General features: G+C 41.1%; 1 protein-coding gene across 4 annotated transcripts in view; it reads left to right on the top strand.

Moving 5' to 3' along the window:
- Window positions 1-420: 420 nt before the first annotated feature.
- The window catches only part of AKAP6 (A-kinase anchoring protein 6), a 503,914-nt gene continuing 482,631 nt past the window's right edge, over window positions 421-21,703 (top strand). For 3 of the 4 annotated variants that reach the window (XM_027570975.2, XM_027570977.2, XM_027570980.2), the window contains exons 1-2: window positions 421-560; window positions 15,311-15,503. The gene's annotated coding sequence lies outside the window, so the exon portion shown is untranslated. Of the gene's footprint in view, window positions 561-15,310; window positions 15,504-16,283; window positions 16,304-21,703 lie in introns of those variants that run through there. The other variant, XM_027570978.2, reaches the window with a different exon arrangement.

Below are 21,703 nucleotides of genomic sequence, written 5' to 3'. Positions count from 1 at the left end.
CATTCTGGCTCACCCTCAGCCCCATTTGATGGATATTTGCTAGTACACAACCTTTGGATGTCACCAGATTCTGTATTTTTCCATTACCTAGCTGAGGCCCCCTGTTGGCAAATACTGAACTTGGTGAAGTTAGGAATCTAGAATCAGGAAATCCGTTCCTGGAGGAGCCCAGGGAAGTTTTAAGACCTGTGAGTCCTGACTGACCTTGGGGACCTGGTAACGAGATAATGATGACAGAGTTTGCTTTGAGGACACTTTCTTCCAGCACCATTCCCAAGATCCCTACCCATGTGTGTTGCCTGCAGAGTGGGAGAGACCCAAGCTTTCTAGCCATTGTCTTGTCTGCTCAGAGAGCTCTGAGTAGAACTGCTCCTCCCCTTGAGGTTCAGCCAAATGGAACCTTCTTTGTGACCTCTGAATTCCTATTGCTGAGGAAAGAGGAAAACGCTGGGTTGTGGGGAGCTCATCGGGCCTGTACAGAAGACAGGATTTCTGACTGTTCTCAGAGGGCAGATTTTTGTCCCTCATCTGCACATTAATAAAAATACTATCCAGTTGTGGTAAGTCAGAGTCTTCTTTATTATATCTTATTTTAATTCCTTTAAGTTATTCCATTAGGATGTTTACTTTACTGTGTGTTGTCATTTTGGTGTGCTGTGTTTCTTTGGCTGTTCTGAGTTTTGTATGTATGTTATTTGGATGGGGGTGGTAGTATTTTCATACATATATTTGCTAACTAGTGGATATGTCTTTCTCCTTTGGAACTGCTCTTATTGAGAGAATGTTTCTTTATGTGTGGTTCATGGTTAAGCTTTACCCATGTTTGGCTCTATGTGATTGTTTTCTTTTTAAACATATACCCATGTACATATTATTAAATGAACTTTCTACTCCATGTTCCCCAAGAGAAGCCATGCACAAAAAAAGGAATGTAGTAGAAGAGGAAATTCCAGCCCATCTGTGCTCTTGGTTACTTTCTCAGACAAAGGTTAAAATCTTTACCACAGAAAGAAACTCTTGCTTGTGAGGATGGGTAGAGGAACCCATCAGGTGTTTTAAGTTTATTTTCTTGGCTTCCCTCTGGTCACTCTCCCAATCTCAGGGTACCCAAGACCAATGTGGACCTCTCTTCCAGCTAGTTATCTGGGCCTTTGTGTTCTCTGCCTGACTCCTGAAGCATGACATTGAAACTGGAGGATTGTAATCTCTTAAGATTTGGGAGTTTTGAGGGGCAGAGAAGAAAGTTCTGACCTAGGTTAAAGTTTGAGATCATAAGTGCCCAGAATTCTTTTCTTTTCAAGTACTGAATGAATCAGTGTCACTGCTCTGTTCAAACTTCTACTAGCTTCTTTCGTTAGTATCTTCTCCTTTTGATAGTGTCATAAAGCTGCTGCATCTAATACCAATGGAGATGACCACTTACAGGGCTAGTATGGAGAAACGAGTATGGAGAATTTAACATCCCTTAGCATTTGAGCTTCCTCAGCTAGCAGGGTTTGCTCAATTTCTTACTGACCCAATGCCTATAGAGCAGTGCTTATTTGCATGGGAGACTTTATCTTCTTGGTAGAGGGATGGGTAATCCATAATACAAGAAACAACAGGTGAGGAAAGCATTGAACTTGTCGCTGCTGTTATTGCTGCTGCCCTCCTCCCCCTTCTCCTCCTCCCCTGCCTTCATCTCCCCCTCCTCTTCCCCTCCTCCTCCTCCTCCTCCCCCATCTTTATCTCCCCTTCCTCCTCCTCCCCCTCCCCCTCCCCGTTCTCCTCCTCCTCCCCTTCCCCTCCTCCTCCTCTCCTGCCTTCATCTGCCCCTCCTCTTCCCCCTCCTCTTCCCCTCCCCCTCCCCCATACTTCTTCTTTTCTTCTTCTGTTGCTGTTATTGTTGCCCGCTACCTGATGCTCTGACAGTAATTGCCACTGATGCTGCTGTGGCCGGTCCTGCTCCTAGTACTAGTACTTGTGTTGCTGTTGCTAGTCACCATTCACATGGTCAGTTCTTGTGTTAGATGCTGTAGGAATTAAAAAAAAATCATTGTCAAAGACTTCAAGATGTTTCTAATTTATATAAGACTACCCTGAGAAATAATGGCTGGGAAGCAAGCACAATAATTACCATTTATTTAGCACCAATATGTGCCAGATGCTTTACATAATTAGCTCATTTAGTTATCTGACCATCTTAAGAGACAGGGCTTACTATTAACCCTTTTCAGTAGATCTAGAAACTATGTTCAGGGAGGGCAAGTACTGTGCCCGTGATCACACAGCTAGTGAGTGACAGAACTGGGATTTAAACTTAGGTCTGTCAGGCTCTAAAACTTACACTGTTTTCACTAGGCTGTCCTGTAGTCTTTATTATTTTGGGACGATTTTATTTATTTATTTATTTATTTTAAGATTTTATTTATTTATTTGAGAGAGAGAGAATGAGAGATAGAGAGCACGAGAGGGAAGAGGGTCAGAGGGAGAAGCAGACTCCCCGCTGAGCAGGGAGCCCGATGTGGGACTCGATCCCGGGACTCCAGGATCATGACCTGAGCCGAAGACAGTCGCTTAACCAACTGAGCCACCCAGGCGCCCTTTGGGACGATTTTATAACAGTGTCCGGAAACAGCAGGGCCTGTGTCATGAGAAAACTGAAACACAGAGACTGTGAATGACCATCAGAGCTAGTTACCAGGACTGAGACTCAGGACTCCCAATTCCCAGGCAATGTTCTGCTTCCCTATGGGAGCAACAGTGTTTTACTGATTCTGTATTTATAAAGCAACCATGCAAATTACCACAGGCCCAGAGACTGAAAATTAGGCCAGGGGGACAGGAGGTCTAGCAATTATGAAGATTGTGTACTTCCTTGTATACTTGCCATGCCATGTACTTTGTGCAGCTGTATTCACTTTGATCAGCAGCATTGTCTTCATAGCACCTTTGCCCCCTGAGCAGCATTGGCGTCGTAGTACGGAAATAAATGTCAGGTCTGGTGGCTGAATAGTTGGGAGATGTATGTATTGCTTTGTTCAATGAGAATTTATTGAAAATTTAGTCTGTGCCCACCAGTGTCAGATTGTACCAAGTTTTCTTAGGCAAGGTGTTTGTAGTTGGTGGCCTCTAAACTGCAAGGAGTTGTTAGAAGCTCTTCAAGGCACAGTTTCTTCTCCATGATCTGTACGTGGCTCACATATTGTGGATTATTGGAGTGAGCACTTCCTCTTTTTTCCTTTGCTGGCTGAATTCTGGGCTGCTACTGGGGAACCAAAGTGGCAAAGGTAGGATGCCTGAAAAGGTGTGTTAATGAGGGAGGGTCTGTGTTCCAGATGTAAATATAAACATTTTGAGGATTATATGTTATGCCTTGGAGGTTAAGAGTATAGGCTCTGTAGTGAGTCTGCGTACTTAGGTTTGAATCCTGGCTCTGCCACTTAAAGCAGCAAGATCTTAGGCAACTCTGGGTACCTCTGTTCCTTATCTGTAAAATGAGAATGAGTACTTGTCTCCCAGGATTCCTTTTTTTTTCCCTCCCAGTGTTCTTTAAAGATTAAATGAGTTAATACATATTCCAACAGTGCCTGTCACATAATTAGCTATTATAAGCGTAATTATTTTACTTTTTTCCTCATTTCTCAAAAGTAGCTCACATTTGACTAAAATATTTGAATGCCTTACTCTATGTACCTTTTCTGTATATGCCTCCTTAGTAATTTAGGTTGAGACTGTATTTTTATTTTTATTTTTATTTTTTAAAGATTTATTTATTTATTTTAGAGAGAGAGAGAGAGAGCATGTGCGTACAAGTTGGGGGGACGGACAGAGGGAGAGAAGCTTCGGGCAGATGCCCCACTGAGTCTGGAACCCAATGCGGGGCTCAATGTGGGGCTCAATGCAGGGCTCAATCTCACTACCCATGAGACTTGACCTGAGCCCAAACCAAGAGTGGGCTATTTAACTGACTGAGCCACCCAGGCGCCCCTTAGGCTGAGAGTGTATTTTTAAAAGGTAGCTTTTAGATACAATGAAAAATGGGAGAAATATAAAAATTTATAGATTAATAGAAGAGCTTGGCTTCTAGGAAGCCAAAAAAGAAGGAAATATTTGGAAACTCTGTTAGAAGACTAGCACTTAGAGTATGCCTTTTCCTAGTTTAAATTCTGAGTGGCTCCATATCCCTCTTCCTTCCCAGACGGAGACTTCTTTAAGGCACATTCAAGATCCTTTCCTTCTGTTTCCCTGTCCAGCCTTATCTTGCACACTCCCCTCACCTTTTGGAGGTCAAGTGAACAAGGAGAGTGTAAATCACTACAAATATGTCATTCTTAGTAGAAAAACCTCAAAAGTTCCTCTTTTAGCCATAGCAAGTTTGTAGTGATTTTCGATGTACATTTATATACACTTATACTTCACATAGTGCAAAAAAATTTACTCTCCATTATCACATGTGAATTATTTAGTTCAATGGTTCTCAATTCTGACTGATCACTAGAATAATTTGGGAGGCTTTGAAAAATAAATGTAATAGTTCAGATATTATGGTGGCTTATTTCTTTTCATTTAATAGTCCACTGTGGATATTTCTGGCTGAAGAGCAATTCTCTTCCACTGATGATGCAGGGTTGTCTACCTTGGGGACTTAGGGATTCCGTCTCTGTCTTCTGGGTATCGTCTGGTTTGCTAGGCCTTTCTTCCCTTCCCCTTCAGAGTTTACTTCTTCCAGGAAGTGACAACATAGATGGACCTTGAAGGTGTTATGCTAAGTGAAATAAGTCAGAGAAAGACAAATATTGTATGATCTCACATGTATGTGGAATCTTAAAAAATAAACAAATGAAACTCTTAGATACAGAGGACAGATTGGTGATTGCCGGAGGTGGGGGGAGAGAGGTGGACAAAGAAGTGAAGGGGGTCAAAAGGAAACTTGGATAAATGCTTTGCTCAAGGACATACGCTGAGGTGAGTGCAGAGCCTACAGAGGAATTTAGGCTCCAGAGCATTCATTCTTTTACAACTTCATACCTTTGCTCTTGCACCTTTCCTTCTCTCTGCTTCTCCCCTTCTGCTTTCCCTCCTTTTCTTTCCAATTTTTCCCTCCTCCCTTCCTTTTCCCTGCCTTTTTTTCTCTCCCTCTTTCTCCTATCCCTTACTCCCCTTTCCCCCACTTTTTCCTCTTTTCTTTTCGCTTCCTTCTTTTTCCTTCTCCCTTCCCCTTTATGCATTCCTCCTTTCCCTCTTAAGGCACTTACAAATGTGGCATTTTACTTCTTAGACACTCATAACGGTATTAGGTAAGCAGAACAGTTATTCCTCATTTTGCAGATGAGGAACCTGAGAGACGTTAAGTGACTTGGCCAATTTCTCATGGCTAGATCATGTTTGGGCTTCAATCTAATTGTCTTGCCACTAGTCTGATTAGTGCCTGTCTCACAGCGGGCACCACCTCGCAGGTATCAATGGTTGCTGATGGCAGATGGTGATACTTCTCCTCCAAAACATTCATTAGCTTCCAGCTGAGTGGAGTGAATCCTGAGGTAATTTAGGAACCAGAGCATGTTTGTGAGGGAGACCATGGGGCAGGTGGGACTTGGATTCTCCTCAAATTCCACCATCTGAGTAACATATACTCATCAAGCTGTCTCCTGCAAAAGAGGACTCCAAATGGATTTCAGAACCCACCAATGCCTGGGAGCCCTACCCAGCGATCAGAAGCAGCACCTCAGAGTGGAGCTTCTTTTGCGGGTGGGTGAGTGTTGGTATTTACCTTTTTCAAAATCACCACTTGAAGTCCCACATAGATAAATGGTGCTGGCTCATTTTTCCTTGGGGCATCATCTTTTTCTTCAGTGTCACTCATCTGGTGTAGCGTATTCGTGGCATTCTACAGCAAGTGACTAACAATTCAAAACGTTAACCACACATTATTATAGTGCTGACTGACCACAGCGGTCACTGTCTACAGTTACACCACACTTCTTGGGTGTTTAAAACATTGAGCCAAGAGCCAACACAGCAAGTAAAACAGGACTTGAAGTATTTTCATTTTATATTAGTTAGGAAAAAGGTTTATTTCTTGGCCAAATTCCATACAAGATCTGGATGTCTTTTTGTTGTTGTCATTACTGTTTTCTTTTCTCCCTCCAGTTTTACTGAGGTATAACTGACAACATTGTAAGATATGGAAGTATACAATGTGATGATTTGATGTATGTATACTTGGTGAAATGATTACCACAGTCAAGTTAATTAACACACCTATTACCTCACATAAATTACTTTTGTGTGTGTGTGTGTGTGTGTGAGAGAATGCTTAAGATCTGCACTCTTAGCAGATTTCAAGTGTACAGTACTGAAAATTTTTACTCTTTGAGTAAGATCTCCCTCCAAGTCCTGGGCAACTGCCATTCCACTCTCTGTTTCTTTGAGTTTGGCTTTTTTTTTTTTTTTTAGATTCCACATATAAGGGATACCATACAGTATTTTTCTTTGGCTTTTTCTACTTATCATAACCTTCTAGGTCCATCCATGTTGTCACAAATGGCAGGATTTCTTTCTCTTTTATGGCTGAATAATAATAATAATAATGATAATGATAATAAAATATGCACACACACATATATATGTATATGTATATCTCCCACATTTCTTTATGCCTTCATCTGTTAATGGACATTTAGGTTGTTTCCGTATCTTGGCTATTGTGAATATTGCTGCAGTGATCATGAGAGTGCAGCTATCTTTGAGAGACTGATTTAATTTCCTTTGGATATATACCCAGTAGTGGGGTTCCTGCACCATATGGTAACTCTATTTTAATTTTTTGAGGAACCTCCATACTGCTTTCCATAATGGTCGTACCAGTTTACATTCCCACCAACAGTGTATAAGAGTATAAGGATTCCTTTTTCTCCACATCCTCACCATTTTTTCTCTCTCATTTTTTTTGATAATAGACATCCTAACAGGTAGGAGGTGATATCTCTTTGTGGTTTTTTTTGTTTATTTCAAAGATTTATTAATTTACGTGTGTGTGTGTGTGTGTGTGAGAGAGAGAGAGAGAGAGAGAGAGAGAGAGAGAGAAGGCTGGGGGGAGGGGCAGAGGGTGAGAGAGAGAATCTCAAGCACTCTGTGCTGAACTTGGAGCCTTATGTGGGGCTCAATCCCAAGACCGTGAGATCACCTGAGCTAAAACCAAGAGTCAGATGCTTAACTGACCGTACCACCCAGGTGCCCCTCATTGTGGTTTTGATTTGCATTTCCCTGATTAATGATATTGAATATCTTTTTATATTTTGCTATTTGCTATATGTATATCTTCTTTGGAAAAATGTCTATTCAGGTCCTTTGCCCATTTAAGAATCTGATTATTTTTTTGCTATTGAGTTGTAAGAGTTGCTTATATATTTGGGATATTAACCCTTTATTGGATATATGTCTTGCAAACATTTTCTCCTTTATTATTTCCGTTGCTGTGCAGAAACTTTAGTTTGGTGTAGTCCTACTTGCTTATTTTTGCTTTTGTTGCCCATGCTTTGGTGTCATATAAAAAAACATTGACAAGAACAATATCAAGGAAATTTTCCCCTATATTTTCTTCTAAGACTTTTATGGTTTTAGGTCTTAATTCTTAAGTCTTCAATCCATTTTGAGTTAATTTTTGTAAATGGTGTAAGATAAGGGCCCAGTTTCATTCTATTAAATGTTGATATCCAGTTTTCCCAACACCATTTATTGAAGAGGTTATTTTTCCCCATTTTGTATTCTTGGTGACCTTGTTGCAAATTAGTTGACCATATATGCATGGGTTTATTTCTCTATTCTGTTCCATTGATCTATGTGTCTATTTTTAAGACAACACCATACTGTTCTGATTACTATATTAAGATAGTTTGAAATCAGGAAGTGTTATGCCTCTTTTTGCTTTGCACTTCTTGCTCAAGATTGCTTTAGCTATTTGTAGTATTTTGTGGTTCCATGAAAATTTTAGTATTGTTTTTTCTATTTCTGTAAATACATTGGAGTTTTGATAAGAGTTGAATTGTATCTGAAGATTACTTTGTGTAATGGACATTTTAACAATATTAATTATTCTAATCCATAAACATGGGCTGTCTTTCTATTTATTAGTGTCTTCTCTAATTTCTCTCATCAGTGTTTTGTAGTTTTCAGTGTATAAGCCTCTCACCTCCTTGGTTAAATTTATTTCTAAGTATTTTATTCTTTTGGATGCTATTGTGAATGGGATTGTTTTCTACTTTCTTTTTGGGGTACTTTGTTGTTAGTATATAGAAACATAACTGATTTTTGAAGAGCTGGGTATCTTAATCTGTTTGGGCTACCGAACAGAAATACCATAGACTGGGTAACTTATTAACAACAGACAGTGATTTCTCATAGTTGTGGAGTCTGGGAAGTCCAAGATCAAGGGGCTGGTAGATTCAATGTGCGGTGAGAATCCATTCTTAGACAGGTTCTTCATTCATGAATGCAAAATGGACAAGATTAAGACCTATGAAAAAATTAAATTCTAAAACAAGAAAGCCCCAGAAATACAATGCTTCATATGTTGCTCCCTAATGTTTTCCTTTCCCTACATAAAGCGGCACAACTGTGCTTCCGCCCACATATTAAAGCCATTTGGTTTCATGTCAAAGGTTTGTGTTTGGAGTTAAATCTAAGTGAAGCAGCAAACCATACTAACTCTGTAAGTCAGGCAAGATAAAATCTTAAATTCAGAAGGATGGCAGGGAAATCTCTGAACTGGTTGGGGCCAGTTTCTTTGGACAAAATCACCCCAAGGTCTCCAAATCTAGATGTTCATTTGGGATCTAATTTACCTTCCCTGGGCTTTTTAAAAAACTTGTTATTCATTTATTTTGAGAGGGGAGGAGCAGAGGGAAAGGGAGAGAGAATCTCAAGTAGACTAGACACTGAGCATAGAGCCCGACACGGGACTTGATGGCCACGACTGTGAGATCACGACCTGGGCCAAAATGAAGAGTCGACTGCCCAACCAACTGAGCCACCCAGGCGCCCACTTTCCCTGGACTTTATGAGGCTTTTTGGCCTTTACCAATGGAAATTTTCCCTGGGAAAGGACAGAGGAATGGGGCTCAGGCTGACTGAGGTGTGAGATCACTGTCGTAAACCTGGGAATGTCCAGGAGATAAGATAATGCTTTGCATCTTCCTTGTGGTGAGATCTTGCCAGTTCAGGCCCTGATCCTACCACTTTTAGGGGTCTCATTGCTAAGGTTCAACACTTTAGAACACAACCTTTTCTTTCCCTTCCAAGGAAGCTGCATGCTAATGGCGCCAACTTGCACCTTCCACAGCGTCTCTAATGGCTCTGCAGATCAGTTAGGTCTCTCTGTTATTGTGACTGATATCCCAAAAGTTACTGGCTAAAGCAGAAAAGTGGACCTTTTGGCTCTTACAATCTACAGAGCCAGAGTAGGGCTGATTTCTGGCTCAAACAGTCTCACCAACTCAACTCAGCTCAGCTCTGCTCTTTGTCTTGTTGGCTTTATTCTTAGACAGGTTCTTCATTCATGAATGCAAAATGGGCAAGCAGCTTCAAATTTGACATCCTTTTACTTTCAGACCAGGAGCCAACAGTAATTTTTATTAATACGTCTCATTGCATCTCATCGGCTTCAGTGGGGTCCCATACTCTAACTAATGTCTGTAGGTCAAGGGAATGTAACAAACTGGTTGGCTTAAGACTGAGTCACATGCTCCATTCCTTTAATTGGATTCCCACCTAAAGCGTATAACCTAGTATGTGGAAGAGGTGATGTCTGGAAATAATAAATCCAGACTTCAGGTAACAACAATAATAACTGAGCTTCTATATCATTATTATGTAAGCAAGTTCTCTTCTGAACACCAATGATTAATAATCTTTAGATAAGAATTTTTGCTTTGCCTGGTTATCTAAAGAAAGTAGAAGCTATGCTGAGCCTCCAACAATAAGAGCCACAAATGTCCACTGTAGTTTGGTGTCCAAATATTTTTGGCCTCCAGATAGAAAGTATATAAAATATAGTGATTGAAGCAGCATCCACAGGCAGCATGGGTGTATGGTCATATAAGCATGTGGTTGCAGTGTTTGAATACTTGTATGTTTTGGGAACGAAGGTCAGTTCTGAAGTAGAATTGAGCATTTTTAGTAGAGGATTAGCCAAACACTTTATCTTTGTGAGAGAATTTGGCCTTTGGTTAACTCTGTAGCTCTGTTCCCCTGGAAACCTGAAAATGATAAAATGTCAATAATATTTCTAGGCAACATTGCTTAGGGTAAAAATGGCCCTTGCTTAGTAAAAATGACTACCTGAGGTAGGAGAATTTCCCTGGTCTGGCCCTGACTGTGCTCTCTAAGAGGGGCTATTTGTCCATTCTGCCTATGACCCTAGCTCTGGGGGATCTCTAAGAGGTCCCCTCCCCACCATCCATTGTATCCTCCAGCTACCTCTAAAGTGAGTGATCAGGGTAAGCCCTTGTTGGTCTGGATTGAGATAACTATAGATCCTGAGAGGAAGCCATCATTTGGGGCTCTTCTGAGCGCAGTGACTCTTATAATTGGGCATAACTTTTGGGGGAACCCTGGGAATTACATTGTGAAATTGTTACAAAGATACAGGCTCCTGTGAGGAATAATGCTTTTAAGGCTGGTTGCTCTTGAACTTGCTTGTGTTCTACACATTGTTCTTGAGCTGTCACCTCGGGGCCAGATATAATAGCTCCTGGATACTGTGTGGATTGCCACAAGATTCCGACAGAAGAGTAGTACCTGATGCTGCCCTGATGACAAACTCTGAGCTGACCAGTTGGCTGTGATAGTCTTGTGTGTCTGGATGTTCACTGGGACTTAAGAATATCCATGGGTGGTATTGCAGACACATACGTAAAATGCAGCCTGAAATGAGGCTCATGATATGGCAGAGATTGGATAACTGTTTATTATGCATTTCCTTTTCTTCCTGGGCACAAAGCTAGATTCCATTTCCCAGTCTCTCTTGCAGCATGTGTGGTCATTTGAGTTCTAACCAATGGAATGTGGATTGAAGTGAAGAAGCATACTTCCAGATCTGGCCCATAATAACTTTACCTGTGCCATCTCTGTCTGCCCAATGAATGCCCAGGTCTCTAAGGCTCTAGAGGAAGGTGAAACCTCAAGACAGAGACACTGAATCACCACACAGAAGGTCACCTGCCATCGGGCACATCCATTTAGACTACAAAAGAAACACACCGTTATTATATTTAGCCAGGGTAATTCAGAGGCTCACCTGTGAAATCAACTAGTAGTTCCCCAGTTAACAGTTGCTAACTAACAACTAACAGTCCTCAGATCCAGAAATGTTAACATGATACATTAAGGGATGCAGGCTTGCCACATTTCCAGGAATAGCTTTAGGGTTTTTTAAACCCCTAAAATACAAACACAAGATGTATGTTTACATCATGAGCTGATAGTTTGGAAATAAGATTCATTTACTACTCCTGAAATGGTAAGACTTTGGGACACAACTCCTAATTATAAGTAGGGGAAAATGGCTAGGAGGAAACATTTGTATAAATGTTGCTCTCTCTGTAATACCACCACCAATCTCTGCCTTGCCAGTTCAGAATGGCAGAGAAAGACTACAAATAGACTGTTGTACTGGAGATGAGAGAAGTTTCACTTTTTCCTCTTCTGTAGCCTCCAGACTAAATCAGGGGTTAAGGGGGGTTCTAGCCCATTGTTGTTTACAGTCCTGTTTCCTATACTATGGATGGACAGCCAGTGGAACTTTTGTCCATGAAAAAAGGATTCTATGGCCAAATAAGTTAGGGAAATAGTACATAGAATATTTTCCCCATGAGAGGATCTCAGTGCATATCAGCATATTAAAGGCTCTGAGAAGCTCTGTAATAAGGAAACGTATTTTTAACATTGTAAGTTTATAATCAATAACAATATATAATGTTATAATTTTAATATATTTTATGAAATTATTTAATTTCTATTTTATTAAATTGATACAATTAAAAAAATTTATTTTAAGTAGGCTCCCTGCCCAACATGGGGCTTGAACTCAGGACCCTGAGATCAAGAGTTGCATGCTTTACCGACTGAGCCAGCCAGGAGCCCCTAAATTGTTATATATTTATTTATAAATAGATAATTCGTGTGTAGTAAACGACCCCCAAATCTCTTTACTATAGTAAAAGTTTATTTCTCACTCATTGCAGTTCCATGTGGGTCAGTGGGTGGTTGGGAGAGCATGGTTCTACCCCATTGTCATTCAGGGACCTAGGCCCCATCCACTGCGTGGGGCTTCAGAATTTTCCACTAGATACTTTGCATCCAGCTAGCAGGGAGGGAAGTATGGCGAAGGCACACATGCTCTTAACTACCTTTGGAGGTGTTTCTTTTCACTTCTACTCACATTCCATTGGTAAGAACCAATCCCAAGGTCCACCTACAGGTAAGGGCACTGGGGATGTACCTAGGAGGAAGAGGAAAAACATGGATATTGGTGAGCAATCACAGTAGCTGTCACAAGTTGTTCTGCTGAATCCCAAATATTTATTTTCTCCCTTTTGCCCTACAGCAAACATGTATTCACATCCCAAGGAAGCTACCTAAAGTCCCACATAGTCACTATATCAGTTGAAAATCCAGGATTTTTCAGTGATGCAGAGTCGTTTCTGTCAGAGGCAAGACGGGAGACACATGGTAGTCCCTAACCCACAGCAGTTCTGAAATCCTTCTAGTCATTCAGGTCTGAAGCTCCCTGACTCATTTCACTGTTCTGGCCTTGATTCTGCTCTCCAGGAGAAACTCATTTGTTCTTTGTTGCCTGTGGCCCTGGCTCTGTCCACTGAGAGTATCCCTGGTCCATTACCTTTCCTGATCTCATCTGAAGTGAGTGGTGAGGAGTAAGCCCTCCTTGGTAGCTGTGTAGACTTTGTAAGCCATTTCCTAACCATCTTAGTCCACAGTGCAGAATCTGGCTGGATGTGCAGTTGAGCCTTCATTGATTGGGGTGAGTGGGCTAGTAATGACAACAGTAACAAGGTTTGACATTTCTATGGTGCTTCTGGTTTCCAAATGCTTTTATATACATTATTGCATGCAATCCTCAAAACAACCCGTGATGTGGGGATATGTAACAGTGAAAAAAAAAACACTGGGAAGTCTAAAGTGAACTATTATAGGTCCATTCAGAAGGCAAGAAAACACTTTATGATTTGCTTCTGCTTTATGGGTCCCCCCCCCCTTTTTTTAACCTGATCTGGGCCATTTTGTGGGCTAATGATTCAACCTGTTCAGGTTGTTAAAAGTCTGGTCTGGCCTCAGATTTGATGAGCCATCCATCTCTTCCCAGCAAACAAATGATTTGCTTTTGGTGAAGGAGACTGACAAGATTCTTCGCATTCTGAGAAACTGTATTCAAGTCTGAAATACCTGATTCCACCCTGCTCTCTCCTCTTTACAGAATCATGGGATTTCAGCTCTGGAAAGGCCAGTAATATTGTTCTAGACCCATGACTCATTCCATCTTTCTCAGAGGCTGAGGGGTTCTTCAGAGGTACCTTCCTGGGTCAGTTCAGAGCAGATGACGTAAGGGGTGGGGGTTGAGAAGAGTTCACCAGTTTTGGCTCTGGGCTTCTTATCACCCCTCAATCAGGGCAGCCTGGCTTTGGACTATATCATTAGAATAAGGGGTTCAACCACTAACAAAACTTGCAAACCATGGTTATTAAATACGTTCTCTCTCCATATGAAAAACTTGTCCAGAGAGGTTAATTGACTAGCCTGAATGCACACAGATGCTTACTGGAGGAACTGGCATTAACACTGTGTTCCCTGGAATGGTTGCCTGTTACTTCTCTTGGTGTAGCATGTGGTCTAAGATAAAGGGTGGATGTCAGTGACTGAGAGCATGGGTAACTTGGGCAGGCAGCTTCAACCTCTTGCACTTGGTCTCCCAAGTCCTCATTAGGTGAAACAGGAACAGTCCTAGCTTCCTTTCCAGGGTAGGGTTGCTCTGTGAATGGCTGATGGTGCACCCTGCTAGGATCTTGGCACCTCTCAGGCAATTTCTTCAGCCCCTATTTACCAGGGCACTGCCTGAATTCCTTCTGCCATTCTATCTCCTCGTCCCGCATGCAGTTAGCTAACAGTGCCGTTTAAAATCTCAGGTTGGCGAGGACAACATAATTGCCATGTTAGATTTTGGGCTTTTAGAATGTTGTTCTTCCCCAGAATTTGAAGATAGAGTGAGTGGAGTTCAGCTTGATTCTATCTCAATCCATGGTCTAAGAGTATTAAATATGCAAGAAATGGCTGCTCTGTCCATCTCCACCCCCCACCCCCAGCTCCATTCTTACCACATAATATTTGTTTCTGCACAGGACTAGAAAAAGAGTGATTGCTTTAAATTCACTTTTCTTTTATCCATTGGGGAAATACCTCACTGTGTCTTGTTTAAATGTGGCTTTTCACACAGTTGCAGCTTTTGTGGGGGAGGGGTGTGAGGAATTTCCTCCTGTGTGTCTTATTGCCCTGAAGGGAGGAAAACAGAGCCCCAGTGTTCGGAATGTCAGTGTCTTCAGAAGTTCTAGCAGGTTGGTTACTTGTTCCAGCCACCAGGTTTGGTCCCCCCAAAGACTTGCATTTTGGCTATGAGTAGGAGAGGTTCTCTGCAGGCCAAGGGATGGGCCCCTGGAAATTGAGAGTGGTGTGGTGTGTGCCCTAGATCCTCCTTGCATGCGCCCATCCGTGCTCAAGTGAGAGCTGGTGTTCTGCTGCACAAGAAAGGTCCTGTGGGTCAGTGTCCATCAGGGGAAATGATCACGGCAGACTTTATTGGTGGGAGTTTGCCCATGTTTTCAGAATTAAAGCTTATTTACTTTAGAGTTAGAGTCACTTTCTTAGCTGTTTATATTCCATTTTTAATTCTTTTCCTGCCCACTGCTTTGTTCTTTCGGTTTTTGACAAGTGAACAAAAATTCTTTTTATTAACTTTTAAAAAGCTATCATAATGCTGTCCAGAGAGGAAGAAGTGATCAAATTGCCCAACAGAAAAACATTATGCATTTGTTTTTTTTTTGCTCAGTACTAAATCTCTATCTCCCCCCCCACCCCCACCAACCTTATTCTCTCCTAAATGTGTAACAACAAAGTAGGAGGTAATTTTTATTTTTCCCCCGTATGCCTTCAGGAAAATCCCTTTTTAAATCTATGGATTTTAGTCCAATGAGGGATCCTCTTCCTTTGGTCTACATTTTGCATATCGTCTGTTTCTTACAAGGCTTCCGTATTGTCTCAGGCTCCACTGGAAATGCAGCAAGGATTCCTAGCACATCCCAGTTGCCATAGCAACAGCAGTCTTTCCCATAATGAGCTGCATCATCTGAACTGATGTCACAGCATCATGCAGCAGGTCAAACAAGGCATCTCCTAGTATTGCATCCTACAGATGTGCTGTAAACATCAAAAGGAGACGGTGGGAGCAGGAGATGGTGAGTGTTGAATGTCCGGGCCTTAATTGCATGGCTGTTTTTTTGGTTAGTCGGTGTCTGCTAAGGCAGAGATGGGGGGGATGTTGTCTGCTTAAAATGGACTAGAGAAAAGGCTGTTTTACCTAAATCTGTTTTTCAGGCTGCTGGGTTAAGACAAAGGCCTGTAAGAGTCATAGAGGAATCATAATACATAGAATTATTCTTGCTCTATCTCTGCCTGTTATTTTTGGTGTTCTCATAGAATTTTTCATAAACATAAGATAATTTTCTATTGCAAAATCCCAAGTAGGCTCTAAAATGAGTAGCTCATGGTATTTCAGCATTGTAAAGATAGAGATTTCTTTTTTTATGGGACAGAGCTAATTGGTCCCCTATTTGCTCTTGTGATTTTTGAAATATTTAGTGATTTACAGTATGAAATTTAGTATTTACCTCATTTGGGTTTCAGTTTCTTCATGGCAAGGAACAAATGCTGAATAAGCATTTGACATAACCCTGATGTGAAAGGGGATCTCTTGCATGTTTAACACAGAATTTATTAAAAGCACGAAGACCCAAACCAAATGAAATTACTTGAGCCTTTTGATTTATATGATAGTCCTTCAACCCATGTCCTTCATAGTTAGTTGAAAGCCTGCCACGATATTTTCCCATCTCCACCTAGTCTCTAAAATAGCCGGAGTTGTTTGCAGGTGGACTTGTAACAAGTCTGCTCTCTGCGGCAGTTGCAGTGAAGGGTAACGCTGAGGAGAGCCCCTGGAAGTGCCCGTGGTGCTGCTCTTAACTTTAGCCAGAATCCGGTAAGATGAATAAATAACAGGGTTCTCAGTGACTGGGGGGAATACAGATCTCTGGGCTTAGTCATAACCTCAACTCAATTCTGAAACTCCAGATAAACATGTATCATGTTCATTTCAACTCTTAGCTATTTCTTCGTCATCTCCGTTTTGTGTGTGTGTGTGTGTGTGTGTGTGTGTATTTTTCCCCCTAAAAACTGTGGCCTGACAGTGTCAGATAAGAAGCGGTGTGTTGCCTTTTGTTTTGGGAAATGAAATGGATTTTCCTGGTGCAGCTGATTGCTACAGAGAGAGAGGAGGAGGCACATGTCAGTTCAGTTGATCAATATGTCCACTTGGAATCAGGGAGTGGTCTTTTGGCTCACTGCTGCTGAGTTGATAGTTTTTATTTGAGAAGTCTTATAGGAAAGAATGGAAACCCCCAAGTTCCTCTTCTTTTAGGCTGTTTATTGAGCCTAAAAGAGATGTATCCTAGAAGCAGGGAGAGCAATACCTCTCGCCAGCTTGGAGTGATTCTTTTTTTTTTTTTTTTTGATCATATTGGTCCCATTAGGCACTAGCTGGAATGAGAGACGTTAGATTTTAATTAGTTTGTTTATACACATCACATATATACTACTCTCGGTCCTTTAAGCTTATGTGACTGACATGCAGCCATTTGGGATGGGAGAGGTCAGCTCAGCCTGTTTTATTGCAAGCACTTAGGAGCATGAATTGTTCATTGCCTGCTTTTTTGTTGTATAATGTGAACAGAAAGCTTTGCTGGGACTGCTGGGTGTGAACGCCGCTAAGTCAGAAGCTCTAAGGTGACAGGGAGGAGTCCTAGATGGAGATGGGGGAGGGGGAAGTGTTCTAGTTGCTGGATTATGAGTCTGGAGAAAATCACTCAGTGCCCATTAGAATTCTTTTAAAGTATTACTTCCAAGGAAGAGCAACGAAGAAAGACTTGTTTGGTAACATGAATTGTTAGGAGCAAAAATAACCAAAGGCAGCATTTTAATGAGTTTTCTATTTGCTTAATTTTTGTTTCTTTTGTCTAACAGTATGTTTAGCTGCCTCATCATGGGTGATTTGTACAATTACTGGAAGTCGCAGAAGCCAGATTCCTTAAGGGCAGTGTTAGAAAAAGTGGAGTCATGCTTTGAGGGTGGGGAAGGCGCTGGTGGGTGTGGGCTGACGCAGTTATCTGGTGGACTATCCTCTCTGTTTGGAGGAACCTGTGACTCCCCCCTAACCCCCTGCAACTATTCCAAATGCAGTTACAGTTCTCCAACTTTATGCTTTTGTGCGCTTTTTGCTCCAGGAGAACAAAGCCCTAGTAATGGGAGCTGTCATCCTGGTGCTCGGTTTCTTTGCATAGGGCCACAGCCCGTGCTGCTCTCTGATTAGCCGTGTGTCTTAATTACTGGCTAAGGCTATTCACTTGCCTTAGTTTTAATATATCCCCAAGGGTTGGATGGGGGAGGGGTGTATGGGGGAAGGGAGAGATTGCTCTATGGCTGCATTTAGTGGTGTTTCACTGAAAGTTTCTAGAATTTAGAGAATTTTGTTTCTCAGTGATGAGTGAAAGATCATCAAGACCATATTTACTATGTGGCCAAGTTTCCACCATGGAAACCTCACAAAGAGTTAACCTCCTCCATGCTTTTGGTTATGGCTTTTTTTTTTTTTCCCCCTGAATTACAGAGTTGCAAAGGAGTTATTTGTGGGAGTGATAAAAATAGTAATCAAAATAACAGTCACAGCTATCATTTATTTAGTTCTTATTATGTATCAGGCACTGGACCTAACATTGTGTATATATCTTATTTAGCCCTTATAATGACACTATGAGATAGAGAATGATAATTTCACTTTACAAGATTAAGTGATACTCATGTTTCGCAGAAACCAAGTCTCTGCCAGGTTAACAAATTTGGCTAAGGTCATATAGTTAATAAGTGATTGGATCAGGATTCCAAACCAATGTGATTTGACTGTGATGTCCACATGCTTACTCACACACGTCTTAGTTTTACTACATCTTAACTGTGTATACCATACAAATCAGTCATCTTTACTCTATCACACTCACCCCACCCTTCTCATTCTAATTGGAAAATCAGATTTCACATTTTCTCATGTGGAATGAAATCCCATTTATGACACCAACTACAATTTTACTGCAGGGAAGAGCTTGAATTTTGATGAGGTCCTTGTCTGATCCTAGAGATTTAAGTAATGCAGAATTGATGCTCAGAACTTTTGCCACTACCCTTGCTCGACACATCTTTCTAGCAGAATCTGCATATGGGAAATGCTACATGAATGAGTGTGAACATGATGGAATTGTACTAAAAGCAGGTTTTACCTAGGTCAGTAATGAATCAAGTTTGTTGTACCTGTCTTATCAGCTACATATATAGTACACTGCTAACTTTAAGACATTTGCATTCCCTGGTAATACCAGGTGAGGAATAGAAGAGTTCTCTCACAGCCAGGAGGTGTACTCCAAATCCATCTCTTGGGTCAAGAAGATCAAAAGAGAGTTATTTTACTGAAGATCTCAGTGACTGAATCCAAATGCTGCCTATCTCTGACAAAGTACCAGAATGGCGGGATTGTGCAACATCCTGGAAGCCTTGTGTTTGAGGAGAGCTGATACAGTCATCTCTGCATCATCTTGCCCATCCCCAGCTCTCCATGCCCAGCATCATTAGTGGGCTCTGAGGGCTGTTCTTTGTTTGACTATGGGGCTAATGCATACACTGACAGCACATTGATATTGATTCTGGTATGGTGAATACTTAGAAATATCATTCCACGGAGCTCATTAGACTTTTCTAGATTCTGGGAAGAACTTAACCTTTGTCCCAGCTTGCTCCAAGGAGGGCCAAGCTTGTGTCTGCATGAGCTAGAGAAATGAGAGGCTGATATGAAAGCAGTAGAGTTACTGGCTACAGTGACTACATGAGTTAGATTATTAATTAGGGAATAAAAAAGCCAGTGGAAGTTAGGGAAGTTGAAGACCTGCTACGTGTGTCTGATTTCCTCCTATTTCCATTTCTAGAATCAGTGAATTATAATTTGTTTTGATCCTATGGATTCAGTTCAATTCAACAAGTATAATTGAGTATCTACTATGTGTCAGGCAGTGTCAGGGAACATAGCAGTAAATAAGACAGATGCAAATCTCTTCCCCCATTACATTCTAGAAGGGGAGACAAAGATAAACAATAAATTTATACTGGAATAATTTATTCTCTCTGATACTATAATACTACTATTTCTATTTAGTTCTAATAGAACTTTTATCTATCTTCCTAATAGATAAACCCATTATTTCTACACATATGTATAGGTGTATATGCATATATGGTCTACATGTAGAGGTGAAATCACTGCATCAAATAATAACTTTTTTTTTCCTGTTTGGGTTTGGATTGGAATAGTGCTGGGTATAGACAAAACATGTATGGCAATTGGCATTTTGTTGGTATAAGCTGTTTTGGGAAGTATAATTGTAATCAACCAAAAAATACATGTATCTCTCAATTGACATAAACCTGACATATGGAAATATGAAATGTATATGACAGATCAGTTAAGGAGAGATTTTTTTTATTTTTATAAAAGATACTTCTCACTTTTTTAAAAAAAAGTTTTGTTTATTTAGAGAAAGAGTACATGCAGGGGGCAGGGCAAAGGGAGAGGAAGAGAGAGAATCTCAAGCGGACTCCCCCTGAGCGTGGAGCCCGATGCAAGGCTCAGTCTTACGACCCTGAGATCATGACCTGAGCTAAAATCATGAGTGGGACGCTTAACCAACTGAGCCACCCAGGCGCCCCTAAAAGATATTTCTCACTTTTAAACACTGTCCAGAGAGCCCTCTAAATTGAATGTTTTAGGCTGCGTGCCAGTGGAGGTATGTGCACATGGGCACAAGCACCAGTCACCTCTTGCCATGAGCAGCCTGTCCATGCCTCCTAGAATGCCTTACAAACATCACTTTAAATGGGAAACATTTCTTTAAACAATTATACTATCTCATGTATTTAAAACTATGATTGTGATTTCATAAACCTTCCTGAAAATTTTCAGGTGCATATTCATACATATATAAGGTGTGTCTGATTTGTGACCATCACTTGGAGATTGACTACTATTGTTTGATGGCAATTGCAGATACTAACTCTGTAAGTGGGCCATGAGTGGGAAGGCTTTTCAGGGGAATATCACTTTTTTTACAGGACTTTGGTCATTGCAATAGACTTTTAGGTATTTTTGGATACATAAGGAAAAATATTTTTTCTCTGTAAGCATATACCTATCAGTAGGTGGATCCCCCAGCTGGTTTTAAGGCTTGGTGAGGACAAAGGAGAGCCTTTGTTTCCCTCGTAAGCCATCAGCAATGTTTTTGTCTGTTTTTCAGCAAGAGGTCATGCCTCAAACTCTTCCAGCCATCTTGAAGCTGGGTGCTTTGAGTCACAAAAAGAAATGGGGAGAGAACGTGGAATCTTTAGAACAGGGTCTTAAGCTGGATAATTCATGGGCAGAATGTGGCTTGCAGCTTGTTTTGTATACTTCCAAGTCAGGCTTCCTGGCCTTGCAACCTGTGCTTACATAGGGCCTGTGCTAAGAAGGGTCCATACTCGATTTAATGTTCTGCTGTCATCATCTTGAAATTCTTTTCTTTTTTTTTCTTTTTTTTGGGGGGAGGGGCATCTTGAAATCCTTTTTTTTTTAAATATTTTTTAATCTTTTTTTTAAGATTTATTTATTTATTAGAGAGAGAGAGAGAATCCTCAAGCAGACTCCCCTACGAGCATGACGCCTGACAAGGGGCTCAATCCCAGAATCCAAAGATCATGACCTGAGCCAAAATCAAGAGTTGGCTGCTTAACCAACTGAGCTACCTAGGTGCCCCCTTAATAATTTTTGAGCAAGGGGTTCTGTGTTTTCAGTTTACACTGGACCCTGAAAATTATGTAGCCAGTCCTGTATGGCCATTCTGATATAAAAAAATTGACATACAAATTTGAATTTCAAGCTTCTCTTTAAGAATTAGGTGATGTGGCTCACTTGGCAAGTGTTGATGTAGCAGTATTCTCCTGTTCATCAGGGTCTGCCCACCATTTACCTCCAGTTGCTACTGCCTGAGCCCTGGGGATACTTGAGTTTGAGACCTCTGCTCTGGAATAATTCAAACAGAAATTGTAGAGCTTAAAATAACTAAAGTACCATTGTCAAAACAACCCAGAGCAAAGACCCCATACATTGTAACTTAGAGGCATCCATGGTAAATTCAGTGCCATGCACAGTAATTCAGTGGCGTTTCTTTTATAGGCAGTGGGGGACATATTACATTATACCTGAAGATATTTGGTAGGTCAGGCTTATTTGTCATTACCATTGCTTTCAAGG

Source organism: Zalophus californianus, chromosome 6 (assembly GCF_009762305.2).
Source record: "Zalophus californianus isolate mZalCal1 chromosome 6, mZalCal1.pri.v2, whole genome shotgun sequence".
Classification (NCBI taxonomy): domain Eukaryota; kingdom Metazoa; phylum Chordata; class Mammalia; order Carnivora; family Otariidae; genus Zalophus; species Zalophus californianus.
This window is presented reverse-complemented; position numbering and strand designations above follow the sequence as displayed.